This window comes from Galleria mellonella, unplaced genomic scaffold (genome assembly GCF_026898425.1).
Source record: "Galleria mellonella isolate WM207_F2 unplaced genomic scaffold, CSIRO_AGI_GalMel_v1 utg116, whole genome shotgun sequence".
Taxonomy (NCBI): Eukaryota; Metazoa; Arthropoda; class Insecta; order Lepidoptera; family Pyralidae; genus Galleria; species Galleria mellonella.
Genome location: NW_026441978.1, coordinates 2,273,782 through 2,297,715, shown reverse-complemented (window position 1 = coordinate 2,297,715; position 23,934 = coordinate 2,273,782). Strand labels below are relative to the sequence as shown.

Below are 23,934 nucleotides of genomic sequence, written 5' to 3'. Positions count from 1 at the left end.
TCCTCGCAAGACTTTAAAAAATGTATCCCTATTACTCCGTATCGAGGGGGGAGAGGGGATTTGTAGTAATGGGAATTAACAATCCCATTGCTAGCAATATACCCTATCAGGTCGACCTCCACGCGGTTCTCCCTGGAAATTATTCTGATTTCATTATTAAATTAGTCACAATAAGCCAACTGACCTGCTTCATCCTCACCTATCATCCCCATCCCTCACTGGTGCCCCGATAGTATATACCGTTAGCGCAGGTGGGGTAACCATTCCATTATTATTATCCATTAAAAAAAGTTCGTATCTGTTTGATGCAGAGGTTTTTTTTTTTGTCTTGATCTTTGTACTATTAATATTTTTTTAACAAATTGCACCTACGTATCAAAAAAATATCGGTAGGGAAAAGTGGCATATTTTTTCCCATTTATCTCTACTGGACACAATAGAAGTGACAGGTGGAGAAAAATCCACTCTTACCCCCCCCCCAGGGGAAAAAGTTAATAAAGACAAGTGAAACTGGCCATCCAGACCGGTAAAAACTCAAACTTCTTCCTTAAAACAATCACAAATTATCTGATACATCCATTAAGGTTACAATAGTTTATTTATGCATTACACGAACCATTATTTTAGTGTTTTTTATGTAGGTCATTATTACAATAAAGAATTTGGGCTCGGCCACCGCTCCCGGACTTAATCCATAAAATGCCAGTTATCATGCTGTTTTATTGCTGATAATCACACGTCGTAACACGCCTCTTATATTATGTTGACATATTTGCAAATAATTAAAGATTTTATTTATTTTTATTTATTTATTCATTAGTACATATATGTGTACATGGCGGACTTAATGCTAAAAGCATTCTCTCCCAGTCAACCATACGGAAGTGTCAGAATACTCGAATGCGGTACTAGTAATTATTGATATAGACAGATACTAAAATTACATATATAAACAAATAAATATATATAAATAACAAATATACTTATACATATATAACATATATACTATATTATACACGAAATTGAGAATAATATAAACTACTTAAAGATTGTGTCCCAAGAAAAAAAAGACATCAATTTTTAATAGATAGATACGTATACATTACATATCGATTCACAGTAAGTGCCTCTGGTCTCCATGCTAGGAAAATTTTATGTTATGAAGGTCAGGCTACCGTACTTTACATAATTAAATTTCTTATATAAATTCAAGGAATTACAGAAAATATACAAATTAAGGTTAACTTACAAATGATGAATATTATTTAAAAATATAGATAACAATAATAATAGTATGAAATAATAAATTTACTACTTTGTAACTGTATTTATGTACTCATATATACATGGCCTAGTTCACATGTGAACTTGGCTATATATATATGAGTACATAAACTATACTCTCTATATTTGAGTACAGGAGTTATTTGAATTTAGAAGAAAAAAAAAGTAAAAAGAAAAGTAGGATAATGTATATGTAGCGTGACAAGACTTATCATTGAAATAAATATAAATTAAGAGCTTGTAAACATGTTTATTTAAAGAATGATTAATTCTATTATTTCTATGTCCTTTCTAAACATTTATAAATTGTCAGAACTAGAGATAGTATCAAGTTATAACAAGTAAGTGCAGATATCAACGCATTCAGCACATAGAGCCTGCATACCTGTTTGCAGGTCGTTTACCTCTCAGCCAGTAACTTTCCATTACAACGTCCTTCCCACTAACCCCAGTAACTCGAGCTCGCCTACCTAGTATACAGAAGATATCACCTAATTAAAAAAAAAAAGAGTTCAAATTTCCCAATAGTATAATAATATAATCGTATTGTCTTTACAAGTACACACAAATATGCTGAGTATAGGTCCTTTGCACAAACACTGCTACATTCATTTTGTTTTTTATATGTTTTTGTTTTTATTCAAAATTAAAAGTAAAATAGTAATGTTATTATATAATTGTGTAATCTTTATTATTATGTTGTTTTGTTATATGTAATATGTATAATTTATATTATTTTTTCTTAAAGAGCGATTGTATTTAACTAATAATATAATTTAAATGAAAGGTTTGTTTAGTGTATGTATGTGTAAATAAATAAATAAATAATACAAGATAGTTTAACAAAATACTTTTTCAATAGTGATAATAAATAACGTATTTTAATACACGGGAATATACTTTATATTACTATTTATTTATTTAAAAAAAAATCTTAAACTAACAATCAGTCAAAACAATTTTTACGTTCCGTACTTGACCCAAAGGTCCCCATAACGCTTGCAGCGTTTCCACTTTGGATTGTCAGTGATATCCTTTGAGCCAGATATGAACTGGAACGGCGATCATGGCCCCTATCCATAATGCGTTGACCCAACTCCTTCTATTTCGCCCATGATACCTCCCATGCGTTGCCATTCCTGAGGACTCAGGTGTTGTTCCTCTGTACTTTGTAAATTCACTGCCACATCCCACGCTTCAAACCGGGGGAGGGGAGGGATTGTTAATAATGGAGACTAAGGTCTCCATTGCTAGCAAACCAGATCGACCTCCACGTGGTCCCCCCTGGAAACCATCGTGCTGAATTCCAAGTGTATTCATCACGATGAGCTAACTGACCTGTCTTTTCGTCCTCACCTATCATCCCTCATTGGTGTTCCGCCAGTGTATATCGTTAGCGCAGGCGATGTTACCATTCCATCATCACCTATTGAAAAAAAACCCTTTAAACCGAAACACAGCCATGCAATTACAACTGCTTCACAGTAGAAACACGAATGGAACGAAGATGCCCAAGTAAACGACTTTTATTCAAGTCTCTCTCTAAATCTTAATATGCTGTCTAGAAAATAGGTCTGTTTCTCTAATCGCGGTGTGATCCCAACTTAGAACGAGCCATCCTTTCCCGTAAGAGTCACAAGAGGCGACTACGGAAACTTCGACTGGATCGAGGGATGAATAGCAGCGTCCCTCTTTGAACATCATCAAAACCTAATCTTGATTGCCAATACGCCTGCCAAGCGTGGCAACTACTGGAAAAATCAAAAAGAACTTTGTTCTTTTAAAACCCTTGTCAATGTCAAAAAATATACATAATACGTATTTATCTGCGCAAACAAAAGTCGATAATCTATCATAATAACACTGCAATAAATACTTCAAACACTTACTATTATCTTTTTTATAACTATAAAAAAACATGTCATTTAAAAATAAATAAAAAGGGAGTGTTCCGCTAGTGAAACTCGTAATTATTCCATATTTTTTAATTTTTTTTTTATTTTTTTATAAGTTGAACAAGTCGAACATTTCACTGGTGACCCAAGAACTGGTAACTATTTTGCGCAAAAGATAAGTTTAGCTATCCAAAGAGATAATGCCTGTATATTGGATGCGCTGCCTCGGTAGGTGGTTGGAAGACTACCTAACTGTAAGTTTTGTTATTATAAACTAATTAAGCTTAAATACAAATATGAATTTAGTTCATTACATACCTATATAAAAATAAAGAAAAAAACAATTGATAGCCTCCTTTTTTTTTAAAGTCGATTGAAAGCCCGTGTCTTGATTCATTTGCTCTAATCTCCTATACCGCTCACAGGATTGTAATGAAATTTTATAAATATGTATGACTTGCTTCAACTTGAGAGGTTAGTTCTTATTCCGATAAGAAAGATGAACCCGGCAGATAGCGGTATGAGGCATAACAAGATTTACCAGGTCAGCAAATTTTTATTATACGATAGGAACGATGTACAACCCGTTGTCAAGTTATATATATATATATATATATATATATATATATATATATATATATATATATATATATATATATATATATATATATATATATATATATCTTTATTGCACTTGTAAGTTACATATAAAATAATGTATTATATTTATAAATATTATGAGCAAAGGTAGACTTATCTCTGACAGAGATCTCTTCCAGTCAACCCAGTACAGTAAGAAAGCATTTCGTTAGCGGACAGCTGAAGGTGCTACAACTATTAATTCATAAACAAATATACAGTTAAATAAAATATTAAAATATATAATAAAATATTACATAAATACATATACTATAAATACATATAATAAGTAGGTAGGCTACTTATATAATAAATGTAAAAATAAATAAATATACTACTTACATTAGAAATTTCGTTTAATGATTTTAAGATTTGACAGTTCTTAATAAATACCTACTCAATAAAATTACGCCAACAAACATTGTTCATTTGTTGTACGAATTAATTACTGATAATGATAATTTCAACTTCCAGCAGCAGTATTACAACATAACCTTCAAGATAATGCGAACGCAAAAAAATTAAAAAAATGGAGATATCTCTCTACTATTAAATTCCCTTAGTTGACGCTAATTAATTTTATTTAAATCAGGTGCAACTATATTTTATTGTTTATAATAATTTCTTTATAATCAGCAAATATATAATACTATAATCGACCCGTTTTACAACGACGCTGCAATTATTTATATTTAATTCTTTGAATGACACGACACAAGCATTGTGCTTCGTTCATGATGAATTAAATTTATTTTGTCGACTTTTTATTCCAGTTAATTGGTATCGAGCAATTGCTCAATTAAATAAATAACTGCTTACTCAAATTATAAATGTACATTCTTTATGTCGTTCCGACGACATTTATCGATATTGTTTTGCATAAATGAAGTTTCGAATTCGATTTACAGAGAGGCCAATTTAAACAATAACTTTTCCCAATTCTGAGTATTCTAGATTATATCAGAAATTATACCGTCAAACGCTGATAATCTACCTTCGGTTCCCAAAAAAATTTATTAATTTTTCTTTCTTTATATAGGTTATATTTATTTATAATATAAAAATAACTTTATTACATACATTTGTCTTTTGTTTTTTCTTGACAAATAAAGCTAACTTTTTCTATTAACCTTTGGAATGGCCTGAAATTACCGAAAACTATGTCAAGCGGCTTATGGTTTGAAATCAATTCTATATTTCACATACTTTTCAGAAGACGTAATCAAATTGTAACTGAATCAATGCCACTGAGTTATTTGGAAGTGTTAGAACGTGACCACATCAACAAAGTCTAAGAATACAAAAACAAACAGTCACTTCGGAGCATGAACCAATCGTTGCATAAACTGAACAAAAATTAATCATTTATTTATTTATTCATTCATTGCAATGTATGAACCCAATTTAAAAGCAACATCATGGAAAGGTCGCAGTGTCACAGGTTTTTCTGTCTGAAAAAAGTCCGCCTTTTAATAATAATAATAAATCCAGTTAATTCAAAAAATGACTTGATGGAACATGAACTAGTAAACTTTACACTTTGGCACACATATACACATATTTTAAATAAACATTTACATTAAATGTAAATATACATTTAAACATATTTTAAATTTACAATCGCGACTTAACACGACACGATTACGGATATTTAGGTATTATTTACCGGTAAATCACGTCTCGATTTTGCATTTACAATATGAACAAGTCGTCGCAGAACACGAGTTAGTGATTGCAGACTATAGAAGTGAGTTCAACTAGTTTGCTAGTTGGGGGGAAAGGGATTGTTAGCAATGGTGTTTGACAGCCCCATTGGAAGCAATATACCTTATTAGGTCGACCTCCACGTGGCACCCCCTGGAAACCATCGTGAACAATTCTTGTTGAATTCGTCACGATGAGCTAACTGACCTACTTCATCCTCACCTATCACCCTTCACTGGTGCCCCGCCTGTGTATACCGATAGCGCGGGTGGGGTTACCATTCCATTATCATCCATTATAAAAAAAAAAAAAAGAAACAACTAGTTTGCTAGTCATAATTGCCTATTTATTTCATTATATTTTGTTACTGTGCACACTATATGTTATCAAATACACACACATACAACAAACAATTAAAAAAAAAACATTGATTAACTTTTGGCCTCGTTATAATTTTATTATTATGTATAAAATATAGAGATTTATTTAGGATATGTACTATCTAACAAAGGTCACTTACATTTGTAACAAATATGAACACTAAATAATCGTTTATTATCAAGTTATTTATAATAAATTTAATGATAATTAAGCGCCGTATATAACGGACTAAATAAAAAATATATTAAAACCAGGGCAAATGTAAACTTGGTTTAATGCTTTAAATTTTATATATATATATATATATATATATATTAGAATGACAAACAAGCTGACGGCCCACCTGATGGAAAGTGGTAACCGTCGCCTATAGACATGAGCAGTACTATGGACATAACAGTATACACACATACTGTTTCGCCCATGATACCCCCCATGCGTTGCCATTCCTGAGGACTCAGATGTTATTCCTCTGTTCCCAGTAAATTCACGCCATATCCCACCCTTCAAACCGAAACACAGCCATGCAAACAACTGCTTTACGGTAGAAACACGAATGGGACAGAGATACCCAAGCAATCGACTTTTATACAAAGTCTCCCTCTGATATATCATATTTATATATTTATATCACTTATTATTAATTGGAATAATAATCCAATTTAATAATTATGTTTATTATGCAATAAACTTAATAAACAATATATTAAAATGAGAAAAAATGTTAACTTACTACTTTCTTTATTATTATCCTTTTTTTTATTAATATTACAGATAGACTTTGTACAAAAGTCGATTGCTTGGGTACCTCTGTCCCATTCGTGTTTCAACCGTGAAACAGTTGTGTTTGCATGCCTGTGTTTCGGTTTGAAGGATGGGATATGAGAGTGAATTTACAGGGTACAGAGGAATAACACCTGAGTCCTCATGAATGGCAACACATGAGGGGTATTATGGGGCGAAACAGTATATTCTGTTATGTCCATGGTACTGCTCATGTCTATAGGCGACGGTTACCACTTTCCATCAGGTGGGCCATCAGCTTGTTTGCCATTCTATATTGCAAAAAAAAATATTTAACATAATTTATTATCAACTAGTTGTACTCCACGGTCCCATCAGTATCCTATGTCCTAAGACTATAACTTACGCGTGAACCAAATTTCATTCAAATCTGTTTAGTAGATTTTGCATGCAAGAGTAACGAACATTTATCCATCCATTGTCATTATCCATCAAAAAAATTTGCACATATGATGGGAAAGTCCTTGTCACCCCATTGTCAAACTTGTAATACCATCGATGATGTGCATCATATTCTATTAGAGTGTCGTATTAACACGAAGGAAAGAGAAGAATTCATGCGCCACTTTAACTTAAATAAATTGAATGTTGGTCTTATTCAAACTATGTTAACTGAACTTAAACCAGAAATTTTTGAACATCTGTGTAAATTATTGATGCCCATTAATTCTTCTCTTTCCGCGTCTAGGGAAGGTAGATAAAGTTTTGTTGGAGAAATCAGTTCAGGGTACAATAAGACTGATATACCTGAAGAAGGTAAAAGCCCTTAAAATATTAAAAAAAAAAATCCATCCATTGTTACAACTTTCGTATACATAATATTAATACGATTTTTTACTTACAATTTAATAATAATTAGGTACCGCATGAAGAATTAAAATTTATAATAAAATCAGAATGTTCCATTTATCATAGGGGCGAGTCATACTCAGTAATGGGAGTTCACTTTCTTTCTAGGCATATTATAACAAAATATATATTAATATTGTCATTATAAGAATATTATAATAAAATTATTTTAATACGTATTTGATTCATTTGTATTTTATCTATCTATATGTTTTACTAATGAAACTAAATTATAAATAATTAAAATTAAATTATACTAATGAATTTAATATAAACTATGGGTATTTACGTGAAGTTAAGATATATAATTATATAGATACTAATGTATACAAACACACACACATATATATATATATATATATATATATATATATATATATATATATATATATATATAAAAAAAAAAAAGGTTCCTAAACAACGTTAAAGACTGATATGTTAGTCTTTTTTTATGAATGATAATGAAATTATCTACGCTGGTGAGGGATGACAGTTGAAGATGAGATCAGGTTCGTCGACTCGTCGTGGATAATTCACCTAAAAGGTATTACTTATTGTAAGGTGACAATAAAATATTTATTATTATTTATTAAATTATTAAATTAGTAATACATGTATTGAGACATCTTTGTTTCTTTTACATACAAATTAAACTGCTAATTAGGCGTGAGTAATATAGATACCAATCCGATATCTCTGGTTTCCTCTAGACATTGATGGCGGAAAAAAGGTCATCACCGATTTCGATATCACCCCATATCGGTCGGATATCTATTTTCGAATATGTTAAAAGTCTGTTATCATGCATTATTTTTTAGATACAAGACTTTTAACATATTTGTTATTGAACCAGTATATAGATTAGATTGTTACTAAAATATATAAATATTACTATATATTATATTTACCCATCCCAGCTAGTGACTGAATTTTCTTTTGTGTCATAAAATATACATTACGCCGGTTCGCACCTGAACTGCTCAGTTTGGTCCCACTTATCAGGCTACTTCTCTGCTCAATTCTCCGATTGCTCAGCAGCCAGATATTGACATATTTAATGATAAAATTGATATATTTTTAAAATGTTGTACAAAATTTGTAAGTTTGTAAAATAAACCTATGGCTCACTACACGTTTTGGGAGACTGTAAGTGTGGTGAGTAATTTTCAAATAAATAAATAAATTAAGGTGGATATTTTTTTGTCTAGTGATTGTCTGGTAGAGAACACCATCCTATGTTCAAAGTGTGCATTAAAGTTGAAATAAATGAATAAATATTTTTAATAAAAGATTTTTTTTAAAAAACAACACTACTTATAAGAGGGGAAAGGGATTATAGTAATGGAGACTGAGAATCCTATTGCTAGCAATATACCCAACCAGGTCGACCTCCTCGCGGTTCTCCCTGGAAACTATCATGGTTAATTCCTGATGAATTCATCGTGATGGGCTAACTGGCCTGTTTTCATTCTCATCTATCACCCTTCACTGGTGCTCGGCCAGCGTATCCCGTTAGCGCAGGCGGGGTTATCATACAATTTTCACCATAAAAAAAAAACACTACTTGTAATATAAATAGATAACTGTACACCTAGAATGCAAAACGACTGCTTGACAATCACGTACCATCCTGGTAGATACCTATTTGTAATGAATGGAACAGCATTGATGACATAGTAACACACAGACCAACCGAGTTCGTAAGTAGTTCACCTTATAAGGCACGTGTATGTATGCATATACACAGTACACGCAGTCATAAAGTCGTCAGTCTAATTATAAGCACAGAATATAAAATGTATATAATATAAAGTATAATAAATACCAGCTGGCCACAAAATGTTGACGACCCTTGACCAGCCCTGAATAAAAATAGATTATTATAAATAACGATTTACAATTAGTTACAAAGTAAATGGACATTGTTCGCAATTACTTCTGAGTATCTATACTACTAGGAAAGGTGAAACCTCGCAAGAAGCACTACAAGCCATAGATCTGAATCATAAGTGTATTATTAACAATAGAAATGCGGGGGGAAAGGGATTGTTAGTAATGGAGACTGAGAATCCTATTGCTAGCAATATACCCAACCATGTCGACCTCCTCGCGGTTCCCCTGGAAACTATCATGGTTAATTCCTGATGAATTCATCATGATGGGTTAACTGGGCTGTTTTCATTCTCATCTATCACCCTTCACTGGTGCTCCGCCAGCGTATCCCGTTAGCGCAGGCGGGGTTACCATACCATTTTCACCCATCAAAAAAAAAACTATATAAATGTGTATTTATATTTGTGTACTCCGGCATAGAATTGGCCGCCCCTTTCTTTCCTGTGAGTATCGTAAGAGACGATTAAGAGAAGGCAAAGGATGGGTAGCAACGTCCCTCTTAAAACACTCGCTTGCCAGGCGTGTTGGCAACCGCAGTTATAGAGACGCTGCTGCTCATCCCTCAACCTTTAAGTTCCCTTAGTCGCCTCTTATAACACCCACGAGTAAAGGATGGCTTATTCTATGCCGGGACCACACATCCAATTATAAGTATTTACTAACATTAACTCTGTTACTAACAGAATGAATCCTATCATCTGAAAATAAAATAAAATAATATTATGATAAATAAATTAATGTTATTTTATTATTATATAATTTCGTAATTTTTAAATGCTGCAAAAATTTTTTTTGTAATTAAATTATTGTAATTTTTGTTTCCAATATTTGCACGCTTGACCTAAATAGATTTTGTAAGGTACTTTTAATTTATAAGTATAAATGTTTTATACAAATCAATCAATCAATCATCTTTATTCATATACATCTGTTACAGATTCTTATGATACGTCAATCTACCCACAATCATAGCAAATAAAATTATTAGTAGTAGTTTAGTTAAACTATTTAACCCAGGTCTAATTCTCTGTAGGCGAAATATTAATATTGTATGGAATTAAAGAAACATTTCTTATATGCTAATGGAATGCTCTAACATTATTGGTGTCAAAGTCATTCAACTAATGAGCTTGGAACGCTGATTCCTACATTCCTAGCATATCGTCCTTTAAGAAGCTCGCTACAATCCAAGCCACTTTATCGCCTTATAAATAAAAAAATAAATAAGTAAATTCCAAATTCAAATTATTTTCTGTCCCCAAAAAAGTTTAATCGAAATGTTATGATAAATATCATTAAATACGTATCTAATTCCAAATCTGGTTTTATCAGTTTTTTGTACAATATTCTTGCCAATCAATTAATCATTTATTTGCATTCATACCAGAGGGAAACTTTGTACAAAAGTCGATTGCTTGGGTACCTCTGTCCCATTCGTGTTTCAACCGTGAAGCAGTTGTGTTTGCATGGCTGTGTTTCGGTTTGAAGGGTGGAATATGGCGTGAATTTACTGGGTATAGAGGAATAACACCTGAGTCCTCAGGAATGGCAACGCATGGGGGGTATATCATGGGCGAAACTGTATACTCTGTTATGTCCATGCTACTTCTCATGTCTATAGGCGACGGTTACCACTTTCCATCAGGTGGACCGTCAGCTTGTTTGCCGTTCTTAGTTGTATAAAAAAAAAATTGGTGCAGTCATAAATTTTATATTAAAGAATGCTATTAATATTATAAAATTTTATATTATAAATTGTAACAGTAATTTTATCCAGTCATTTATTCAAAAAAGAGTTAAGTGTGTATGTGTGTGTGTGTTTGTATACATTAGTATTTATATAATAGTGCGCCATCTGCCCTTTGTCTTTTTCTAAATGTCCTCTACCCAAAGAGATTGCTTAGCGATAAGGCCGTCTTAATAACTTCTCATCATATTTACTGTATTTTTTTGGTGGATGAAAATGGAATGGTAACCCCGCCTGCGCTAACGGGATACGCTGGCGGAGCACTAGTGAAGGGTGATAGATGAGAATGAAAACAGGCCAGTTAGCCCATCATGATGAATTCATCAGGAATTAACCATGATAGTTTCCAGGTGGAACCGCGAGGAGATCGACCTGGTTGGGTATATTGCTAGCAATGGGATTTTTAGTCTCCATTACTAACAATCCCTTTCCCCTCTATTTACTGTATTTATTATTTTTTATAAAGTGTAAAATAAAATATAATAAATAAATAAATATTCCAACTTCAATTCCGATAGGTTAATGTCCTGTAAACATTATTTTTGCTTTAATAAACATTGCATATAGGTTATCAGGAATTCAAATCGTATTAGATATTAGGCGTGAGTCACATATGGTAACCCCGACCGCGCTATCGGTATACGCTGGCGGGGCACCAGTGAGGGATGATAAGTGAGAATGAAAAGGCAAGTCAGTCCATCGTGACGAACTCAACGATAAATTAGCCACATTGCTTTCCAGGGGGAACCGCGTGGAGGTCGACCTGATAGGTTATATTGATGTCAATGGGGACTAATCTCCCCATCTACTAATATACCATACTAATATCCACATATTTATACAATGGTAATACCGCCTTTTGAACCAAAATTTTTTGTAATGTGATTTTTTATACAACTTTGAATGGCAAACGAGCTGATAGCTCACCTGATGGAAGGAGTCCCACAAAAAACCGACTTCAACTATGTCAAAACCAAATTTTGGTCTAAAAAATTACTCCTGAATCGATTTTGATAAAACTTCTATAGGACAAATCTGTAAATATATCCTTTCAGATAAAAAAAAGAATTTTCCATATCAGTTTAGAACGGACGGAGTTATGAGGTAACAAACATAAAAAAAACAGAATTAAGTACCTCCTTCTTTTTAATGTCGGTTAAAAATTAAATTACTCTCCTATATATTACTTCTATATATACCTAATGACGTCAATTCAGATAAAGATAATATTTAGGTACAATCATGGTGCAATGCCTCTTTATCCAACACTATATTTGTCTCGCTCGTGCACGGTCAGTAACCTTCATAAAGATCTCTTGGTAGGTTCAGGAAAACGTGCGCTTGCAATTTTGTATTACTCGATTTAGAATTAAAAATATAGATAGAATTGTGAATTATGATAGAATAAACTTATCTATCTTAATTTTACACTAGAGAAAAAAATTAAGGGATCAAAAAAAATGCCAAATTTTTTTAGGTTTTTCAAGTAGCTGTATTTTCCTTAAAAATTATCGTACTAGAATTATAAAAAAAGGATATTAAAGCTCAAAGTTTCTAGTTTTGAGATCTTATGATGAAAAAATTTTCAAGCAACGTGTTCCGCTCAATCCTAATGAATACCGAAAAAAATATTTTTGGAAATTTTTCGTTTTTTTTTTTGGTCTATGAATAAAATTTTTCGGTATTCATTAGTATTGAGCAGAACACGTTGCTTGAAAATTAATATAGTAAAGTAAAATTAATAAGTATTATATATATATATATATATATTTGTTTAATGTATGTGTAAATAAATAAATTTATATAACTATAGATATGGTGACATTTACGAAGTATGGTAAACTTTAGTTCCAAGTGTTCACTTCATTAATTAAAGTCTCAGTTCTCTTAACATTTTGACAGCTTTGCCTTGTTAAAACATACAACAAACTTTCTACTAAAGATCTGGCTGTACGCCTTAATTCCTTGGCCTTTTCCCATTGTAGATAAATTTATACTACTACTTTTTGACAGATACCTGTCATTCATGCCATAATTTAAAATAAAGACGCTTATTGGATAAGCGGTTTAATTAAATATATATTTTAAACTAATACGAAATCGAAAGATCACAAAGACTCATTTCAGAGAAGTAGAAATCATAAAATCTCTATAAATAATGTGTACCACCAGCTGTTTTCTAAATATACGTAAATTCGATGAGCCGATCCACAACACTGACGTAGTTAGTCTAAAATAACACAAAACGAGAAACCGAGAAGTACGGCCGCGAAATGTGGAGAGGCGACGGGAAATATGTGTTAAAAAGGTCATGCAAGTTTGCAAACGTGAATTACAATGAATAATATCATACATTTATTTATTTATTAAACTTTACAATAGAACATAATACAATACTTCATTTGCTTTAAATAGATGATAAAAATATCTCATTTAATAAGTAGACAGTTACATATTCAGCTTAAGCATGTAAATTATATAAATATACTTTTTAAGTTAGTAATTAATTATAAAATAAATAAACAAATTTATATAATGTATGTATTATATATTATAATGTAATTATACATAATACATACATACAATTGAATACACCTAGATAGTATAAATGGCGGACTTAACACCATATGTCGTTATCTACCAGTCGAGCGTAAACAGGAATAACAGAAAATATAATTGACGGTGCAACATGATAAGCAAATATAATGTAATACATAGTGCCTTTTTGTGCTAAATTTAATTTAAATACAATCTGCTCTATACGACAAGGCAGGCAGAATGGTTTGTACCATATGTTTATTAATTTAAATAAAACACAAAGTAACTTCGGAGCGTCCATATTTAATATTTTATTTTTAAAAGGAGTGTTGCCATACGTAATTGTAATGTACAACTAAACGATATAGGGATGCCATATATGCAACACAATCAACAATTCAAACATTATTCGGTAACAAATATGCAAACGACTTAAAAAATCTTTTTATTTATAATATTAACAGGATAAATTTGCTGAAGTTCCGTCGGATGACCACAAAGTATTTGTGTTCAAATATTTAAGATATAGGTGTTATTATTGTTATGTGATTTAAATGTAATAATATTTTAATTTTATTATACATATGGGTTACTGTACTGATGCTTTCCTTAATGAACGTATTAGGAATCTGTAAAGCTCACTTAGTTGATGATATAAATAAATAAACTTAACTAGACTTTTAGCGATAAGGTCGCCCCATTGTTTTCTAATTGTGATTATTTCTTATAATTGTCTATATTTATAATAAGTTTACTATTGTAATTTTGAAAGAAACAATGAAGAGTATCTATCTATTTATCTATATTTATAGATCAGTCAACTACTTAACGTCACTACACTAATATATATGAACACCACATAATTAATACAAATAAATAATACGAAGAACTTAAATATATATGTAAAAGATTAAAATTTATTAATCGTAATTAACCCATATCAGTGAAAAGTATAATGATGTTTGCTGGAGCAAAACTCTTTTATATGTCAAGTTATCATCGCCGGTTTGTATGAGGTGAGATGATTAGATAAAGCGTATTCATACAAATATTGTACATGCAACTTTAAGGAGAAGTAACTAATATTTAAGGGTAGGAAATATATCGTCATAGTCGTAGAATACTGACGGATCTTTATATGTAATCTTTGTCAGATCCGTCAGTATTCTACGACTATGACGATATAGCAATATCTATGGTATATGTTATAGTTCGTCGTGTGATCCAAACATAGAATGGGCCACCCATTCCTTTCACGTGGGTGTCGTAAGAGGGAATTTAAGCAAAGAATTTAAGCGTATTACTTTAATTACTCATCGTATTAACTTTATTCATTCATTTTCCGAAGTTGTGTGTATGGGTTGCGTGACTTCCCAGTGACACCGAAGAAGGATGTAATAGAGAAATTATCAATCAGCTTATGCGGTTTACCTGTTTATGCAATTTTGTAATATACATATTATATGTTACAGGTTATTCGATGAATCAATTTTATTATGCACGACCCTGCGTTCGACCGCAGATACTGTTTTCTTACTCTGTGTCTAATTTTTTTTTGAGGTGTCATAACTTCAACATAATAACTATTAGTTTATTTTTTATTTTTTTTTTATTTATTTCTTTATACAAATTTAGTTACATTAAGTTTGACTTCTTTCTTTCTACAATCTATATTAATATTAAGTTTCATTGTTTGTAATGGATAATAAAATAATAAAAATAATAGAGAATAGAAGAGGCAAAATGCTGGGCCACTTTATACGAAATGACGATTTTTTTAAAAGCATAGTAGAAGGAAAAATAGAGGGCAAAAGAGGAAGACGAAGACCGAGGAATAACTACATGGGACAGATAAAAGAAATACTAGGTGTCATGTCGTATAGGGAGGTCAAGGATATGGCCTGGGATAGAACTAACTGGAAGAAGATGCATGAATTAGTTGCACCGACAAGAGGAAACTCTTAAATGAAAAAAGAATGGATAATATGAGAAATTACTTAACACATTTTAATAATTCTTTCACCTATAGAAAGCTACATTCATCATCCTCATCACTGCTTTTAATTGCCCGCTGCTGAACATAAGCCTTCCCTAGGGAAGTTTTGCCAGTAGTTGCCACACTTGGCAGGCGGGTTAGCAGTCGCAGTTAGGCTTTTAGAGATGTTTTAAGAGAGACACTGCTGCCCATCTCTAGCCCTCTCTTAGTCGCCTCTTACGACACCTACGGGAAAGGAAGGGGTGGCCCATTCTATGCCGGAGACCACACAGCGATTATTACTGTATGCTTTATTATTTATAAAAATCTGTTATATTTTTTTAATGGGTGATAATGGAATGGTAACCCTGACTGCGCTATCAATATACGCTGGCAGAGCACTAGTGAGGGATAATAGGTGACAATGAAAGCAGGCCAGTTAGCTCATCGTGACGAATTCCACTAGAATTAACCACGATGGTTTCCAGGGGAGCCGCGTGGAGGTCGACCTGGTAGGGTGTATTGCTAGCAATGGGTCAGTTAGACCCCATTACTAACAATTCCTTTCTCCCTAACAGGATGAGGCTGTACTCTTTAAGAAACTGCAATGTCATGTAATGTTAGATATCCGTGAACATCACCACATCGGAATGTCATTACCTTAATAGCATAGATTGGCATCATATAAATGGTATTACAAGATTAAAATATGTTACGAACAGAGTTCAATAGTCTCAGGTCAGTGGAGCGGACATTGACCCGAATTCAAAAGAGATTACTGTCGATTTTTAAGGTAATATCACAGTATAATCTGTGGTAATACGTGCCGTATTAATTGTTTTTAATCTAGTACTATTTGAAAGAGAAACTAAAAAAAAAAATTGTAAAACTAATTGTTTACAACATTATATTGCAAAAGCTTAAAAAAAAAAATAGGATTTGAAATGAAGATATCCGCAGAAGAATCAAAGTGACCGACATAACACGAAGAATAAGCAAGCTGCAGTGGCAATGTACTGATCACATAACTGGAAGAACCGACCACAGATGAGGAAAACAAGTCCTTGAGCGAGTTCCTGTATAGCTTATACAAGCAAATGCAGTGTAAGATGACCCTCACTAGATGGAGTGACGACCTCAAATGCATTACAGGGAGTCAGTAGATGTAGGTAGCTTAGGAGCGTTCCTTATACTTTCTTTTACGTCTATGAGGGAGACCTATGTTCAAATGTGGACAGATAACGTTTGAGTTGCAATATTATGTCATAATTAAAAAGTATGTCCACGCAATATGGCTAACTATAAATGTATGGTAATGAAACAGTGTACACTAATATTATGCTGTCATGTACACGTCAGAGGAAGTTTTGGAGTTTCCATTGTTCATTACATAGTTATAAACAACAATTGCTAATGACAAACATCTGTGTCCAATAATGTTATGTTAATTGGATTTATTTTAATTATGTCGTAATCCGCAAATATTTGTTGTTACAATTATAAAAGTTATATAGATCTATGCTAATGACAAATTAATAAATTATAAAATCAATGGATGTTTTTATATGTAGAAATATTTATACATAAAAGGAAACGAAGGAAAACTGAATGTCATATCAGGAAGTCAAGAATAATGTATGGGACAGACCCAATGACCAAATAGAAATAATTTAAGGTGTATGCCACAAAAAAAACTCGGCTTCAATAGTAACTAAACCAGTAATTTTAATTTAAAAACTAAACTACTACATTAGTTTTGATAAAGTTTTTATAAAACCAATCTGTAAGCAACCTTTCAGATAAAAAAAGAATTCTCCAAATCGGTTTAAAATTGACCGAGTTATGAAATAAACATGAAATAAATATACAATCAAATTAAGTTAATATTTTTTAAGTCTGTTGAAAGTACATGATATTATTATATTAATGCACAAGCCAGTAAAATAGTACAATTGAGGCGACTAAGAGAACTTAATGATCGAGGAATGGGTAGCAGCGTCCCTGTTAAAAGATCACCTGATAAGAGCAACTATTGGCAAAAAGGAGGCTGGAGGCCCAATATTAAGACTGATATGATGGTTAGTAAAACATTTTACAAATCTATCCTAGATACAACATAATATATATATTCTTTATTGCACCAAAACATACAGTAACAACAATAAGTTTTTTAGTTTCTCTAAAAGAGATCTCTTCCATCAACTTGATATAATTATAAACGTTATAATTATAATCATTGTCATAATTATAAACGCCAAAAATCTAACCAGCTCTGGGGAACGGCGTCTCATTCCAATGTCGAGATTTTACAAAGATTCCAAAATAAAATGCTGAGAATAATAACCAACGCTCTTTGGTTTGTCACAAACGAGCAACTACATCATGACCTAAAAATTGGAACTGTTAGACAGGAAATACTACTACACACACAATCCTACAAGGAGAGGATAACAAAACACCCTAACAGATTGGCAAGAGATCTTATGGACGTAAATCACACAACTCGCAGACTGAAACGCAGAATGCCCCAAGACATGATTCTATAAAATAAAGTAGGATGCGACTCAAGTCGCATACTGAGCACGCCATTAAAGTATACGTCAAAAATACTATTTATTGTCCCAGCAAGGAGACAGATCGTGGTATATATAAAGACAAAAAAAAACCTAACGACAGTGCGAGCAATTAAATATGTTTTAGTTTATCAGTCTTGAGAACAAAGAGTAATTAAAGATTACACATAACTATATAATGTAACGAGATAAGATGACAATTGTGAAAGATAATGTTGCGATGAAAGTGCTGTAGTTATTTTTAATAGATGCAAACAATTATTATTAACTTATTAAATTATTATTAACTTATTAAATTAAAAATTATTAGTCCTCACGCCCTTGAACCTATAAATGGTCGCCTACAAATCGGTTTCGAAAGAGTTTCCTCTAGTGACTGCACTAGTTTTGGAATTAACACCCTGCCAAAATATTCTCTAGCAACTTTAATAAGTAGTATCCTAAAAATTTCTAACATTTCTTTAAGGTCGGCACCCCTCATTCTTGCTTTTTGACACGCCTGGTGCTACATTACATTTTTATTGCCACTTTGACTCAAAGCACAGACGCACCTGTGCTGTGTGCTAATTGACGGGTTTTTTTTTTTATGTGAATTTGCGAAATATACGCATCAAATACCTTCGAACTACATGACTTCTCTCAAATCTCTAAAATTTCGATGGCTATCCAGCACTATCAGGCAAACTGCATGTTTTCTTTTTTACCATTATACTAATACAGAAGATATTTTTTAATTTAGATAATTTTAATAGTATAATCGTAAATAACATTTGAGGTTTATTTTAGTTATACGTCCATTGAGTTATTTCTTGTTACCATCAGCGAATTTTTTGTCACAATTGGCCGCAAAAAGTACTTATGAAAACGCGGTACTTTTACAATTTATATTGAAAAAGAAAAAGTCTATATTTGATAATGTATGATATTTGTAATGTTACACAATTTATGTGAACAGTTTGTGGTTACAATAGTAGGTATTATGAATCAAACTGCTCTTCAGTAGTTCGCGACGTTCAAGGTCATTGACCGACATTTATTTAATAATTATGAAGTATGAATTATGTAAAGTGAAATTACAAAATACAAAGTGCAGTGAATTTACAGGGTACAGTAATAACACCTGAGTCCTGATGGAATGACAACGAATGGTTGTCATGGGCAAACAGTATACTATGTTATGTCCATGGTACTGCTCATCTTTATAGGCAACAGTTACCACTTTCCATCAGGTGGGCCGTCAGCTTGTATGCCATTGTAAGTTTTTTTTTTATACAACTATACATATAACCGTCGCTTATAGACATGAGGTATCATGGACATAACAAGCATATAGGTTTCGCCCATGATGATAAGCCCCCCATGCGTTGCCATTCCAAGGACTCAGGTTTATTCCTTTTTACCCAAAATTCATGCTATATTCCACATTCTTCAAACCGAAACACAGTGTTGCAAACTGTGTTTCACGGTTGAAACACGATATGGGACAGAGGTACAGAGGAATCGACTTTTGTACAAAGTCTTCCTCTTGCATAAAAAAAAAATATAGTGTTTAAGAAAATCCTCAACTCCCTGTTGAGGGAATAAAATAATAACTTTATACCCATAGTTAATTAGAACTGCCAAGATTTTTAAAAGGAAAATACCAGTCTAACTTGAATTAAAGTATCATATATGTATCACATCTCCCATATTTAGAACTAACAAAATTTTTCATCGTGCCTCCGATCAAACTGTTTATAATTACTCCTCTCCATTCAAAGGTTGCCTGGAAGAGATCGCTTTTAGCGATAAGGTCGCACATTATTTTCTCATTGTGATTATTTCTTGTAATTGTTTATATTTATAATAAGTTCACTATTGTAATCTTTTGAAGGAAACAATAAAGAGTATCTATCTATCTATCTAAAGCAGTGTAAATTAATATAACAAATAACATTTTTGTTATATGACTTATGTACGCATATATGAGTCAAATACTCGAACATTTTACAAAATCTATATCTGCAATATAAAGTCACGTTCAGGAGTAATGACTAATGACTGTATCATTGTAAATAGACATACCTACAGTGTACTCTAGGCCTAGTATATAGTTTTTTTTTTTAAATGCTAATGGAATGGAAGCCGCGCCTGCGCTAACGGTATACTCTGGCGGGGCACCAATGAAGAATACGTCAGAATAAAAAGGCAAGTCAGTTAGCCCATCGTGATTTAAGCAGTTCGACACCTGGAATTAAGCACGATTGTTTCCAGATGGGATCGAGTGGAGATCGATCTGACAGGATATATTGCTAGCAATGGGACTGGTAATCCTTACTAGCAATTCCTTACCCTCCCCGGTCTAGTATACAGATTTATTATAAAAAAAAAAGTACACATTATATTTTATTTATGACTAGCTTTTGCCCACTACTTCTTCTTTCTATGCGTGGATTTCAGAAGTAAAAAAAAAACGATAAAATAGATCGCTTCTAGATAGAATTAAAAAACTGGAAGTTCTCAATTCAGTGTATTTTTTATAGTTGTTACCTCATAACTCCGTCAGTTGTGAACGGATTTGGAGAATTCTGTTTTATCTGAAAGGATATATGTAGTTAAAGATTGGTCCCATATGAATTTTATCAAAATCGGTTCAGTAATTTAGTTTTTAAATCAAAATAACTCATTATGTCACAAGTAAAGTCTAAACTAATTAGTTTTTAAAATGTTCCAGTATTCTCAACAAAAATACATGTAAATCAATCCGGTTTTTTTACCAGTAACACAAAAAACATACTGTTATAACGATGTTATTAATTGATAGTAGACTCTTTTAACTGTATAAAACTCTTTTAAGACAAAAGCTTTTAAGCTGTTCATGAACCTACGAATTCATCACCGCACTCATCATCTCATTGAAGTGAGATGATGACCTGATGAGATAGGTGAAACGGAGTTTAATCTCGGAACTATTATAATTATAAAAAAAAGTTGCAATATGTTTGAAGTTGATATTAAACTACAAAATAACCATGTCACGGTCATAGCTTTTGCTTCATTCAAGAGATAATATTATCACTATCTACATCTACACTTATATTATAAAGAGGAAAGATTTGTATTGTTGTGTGTATGTATGTTTGTAATGAATAAACTCAAAAACTACTTTGCCGATTTCAAAAATTCTTTCACCATTAGAAAGCTACATTCACCCTTAGTAACATAGGCTATATTTATTGCTGAAAAAGATTAGGAATCCTTACTAAAACTTTAGTAACGTAATTCAAGGTGTAAAAAAAATGCTATAAAATATCTTTCGCCGCGTGCGCTGCGGAAACTATTGGTGATAGAACAAAAGTATGTTCTACAATATTGAAGAAAATATCAATAACTACAAAAAACTTCGCGATACTATATGTCCAACTATTATCGTTATGTCACAATAATGACTTTTTAAAATGTTGTAGAAATGTCCATCCGTGCAAAGCCGGGACGCGCCGCTAGTACCTAAATAAAAATGTAACACTGTTGGTTGGTATGCGCATAAACTGAAAGCGGCTGAGCCAGTTTCTCTAAATTTTTTTTAAAGAAGGAATAATTTATTTTTAAAATATCTGTATGTATTTACAATAATTATTGCCTGTAATTTTGTTCATCAATTCTTTTTTTTTTTTTAAATACGTAACAATAAAATTAGTTTGTAGGATTGAATCAGATCTACTAGAGGGAGGAAAGGGATTATTACCAATGGAGTTTGACAGCCCCATTGCTAGCAATACGCCCTATTAGGTCGACCTCCTCGTGGTTCTCCCTGGAAACCATCGTGAACAATTCTTGTTGAATTCATCACGATGGGCTAACTGACCTGCTTCATCCTGACCTATCATCCTTCACTGGTGCCCCGCCGGTGTATACCGATAGCGCGGGTGGGGTTACCATTCCATTATCACGCATTAAAAAAAATATCTAGTAAAAAACGCAGGCATGCAAACGCATCTGCATAGCAACAGAAATATTACCAGCAAAATTAATTGCTTTTTTTTTCTTTTTTTAACAATTATTAATAGTAATAAAGACTCTGTATCTAACATAAGTAGAATAAGTATTACTGCAAAATAACACCTTTTTTTTATACGACTTAGAATGGCAAACAAGCTGACGGCCCACCTGATGGAAAGTGGTAACCGTCGCCTATAGACATGAGCAGTACCATAGACATAACAGAGTATACTGTTTCGCCCATGATACCCCCATGCGTTGCCGTTCCTGAGGACTCAGGTGTTATTCCTCTGCACCCCGTAAATGAACCTACAAGGTACCGCTGAAAGTAAGTATTCCGAATTAAGGTTACCTAAATCTACACGTTCTCATTAAAGGTACGAATATAGAGCAAGATAAAAGAAAACCAGTTTTGTCTACATAAAAACTGATGAGTTTTTGTTATCGTGTAATAGGTAAGCAGAGACTGGTAAAGAGGACGCAAAAACTCGAGCAATAAAACAAGCACTAAAGTACTTCTGTATTTTAATTATACTGTAATTTTCCCAATAGTCATAAATAGAAAAAAGTTACCTAACCATCGCAACATAGAGGTAAATTTAACAATCTTAATAGTATAGCGACACACTACGTCACTTCCCTGGTGGGAAAGGGGGGGGGGGCATCATTATTAGTAATGCAGACTACCAGTTCCATTGCCAGCAATATACACTATCAGGTTGACCTCCACGTGGTTTCCCTTGGAAACCATCCTACTGAATCCCAGCTGTATTCATCACGATGGGTTAACTGACCTGCCTTTTCATTCTCACTAGTGCCTCGCCAGTGTATACCGTTAGCGCGGGCGGGGTTGCCATTCCATTATTAAATAAAAAAAAAACGTCTCCAATAATTTGCGAGTTCAATCCCCGCGTAATACAAATATTTATATTCATGAGTACGTATAAGTATGTCTGTTATCAATTATACGATTTCTATGCTTAAAATTATAAAAAAATGTACTTAACAGTACATCCGTTAGTTATTTAGTGCTTATACATAGTACGAACCCTACTTATCGCTAGCTATAACTTATCTACAATATTTACTATTATTTATTGCATACTTGCTGCAATACGGAATCGATACTCTTATTACGTATTTTTATTTACACACAGTTACAATTTTACAACTTTCCACGTTATCACAATAAATATTTCAATACTTTACATACTTTTTAGTGTTCAATAAACGTCGTTTAACACAACCGAAACGCGTTAACCAGCCGAGTGTCGGACGATAAACAGCCATTCATCGTGTAAACAGCACACAGGCTTACAATTTTGACATTTATATATACAAATTCATTCAAGACGTGAACGCACACACTTGCACATTAATAATAATAACGGTACGTACCTTGTCAAAGTTTAAAACACAGACAGTTCGCACAAACGGCACACAGTATTGGTAACGAGAAGCACGTGCGCTCAAGATAGGCAACAAAACACATCTGACCGGGTGACTGTTCACTTTCCGCTCGCTTCCATGTACATAGTTCCAAGCTCGTGTTCCAAAATCAAACGGAGGCGGGACGACCGGCGTCGCGCCTCTCACCAGACAACCGCATTTTTATTTGCAATTTCACTTTTTTTTAAAAAAAAAAAAAAAACAACAAAAACGTCTTCACCCTAA

The 23,934-nt window shown here is 32.7% G+C and overlaps 1 protein-coding gene across 2 annotated transcripts in view; it reads right to left on the bottom strand.

Moving 5' to 3' along the window:
- Positions 1-23,934, bottom strand: part of LOC113511465 (monocarboxylate transporter 14-like) — a 64,295-nt gene extending 40,361 nt beyond the window's left edge. For both annotated transcript variants that reach the window (XM_052893936.1, XM_052893928.1), the window contains exon 1: positions 23,659-23,934. The gene's annotated coding sequence lies outside the window, so the exon portion shown is untranslated. The remainder of the gene's footprint in view (positions 1-23,658) is intronic.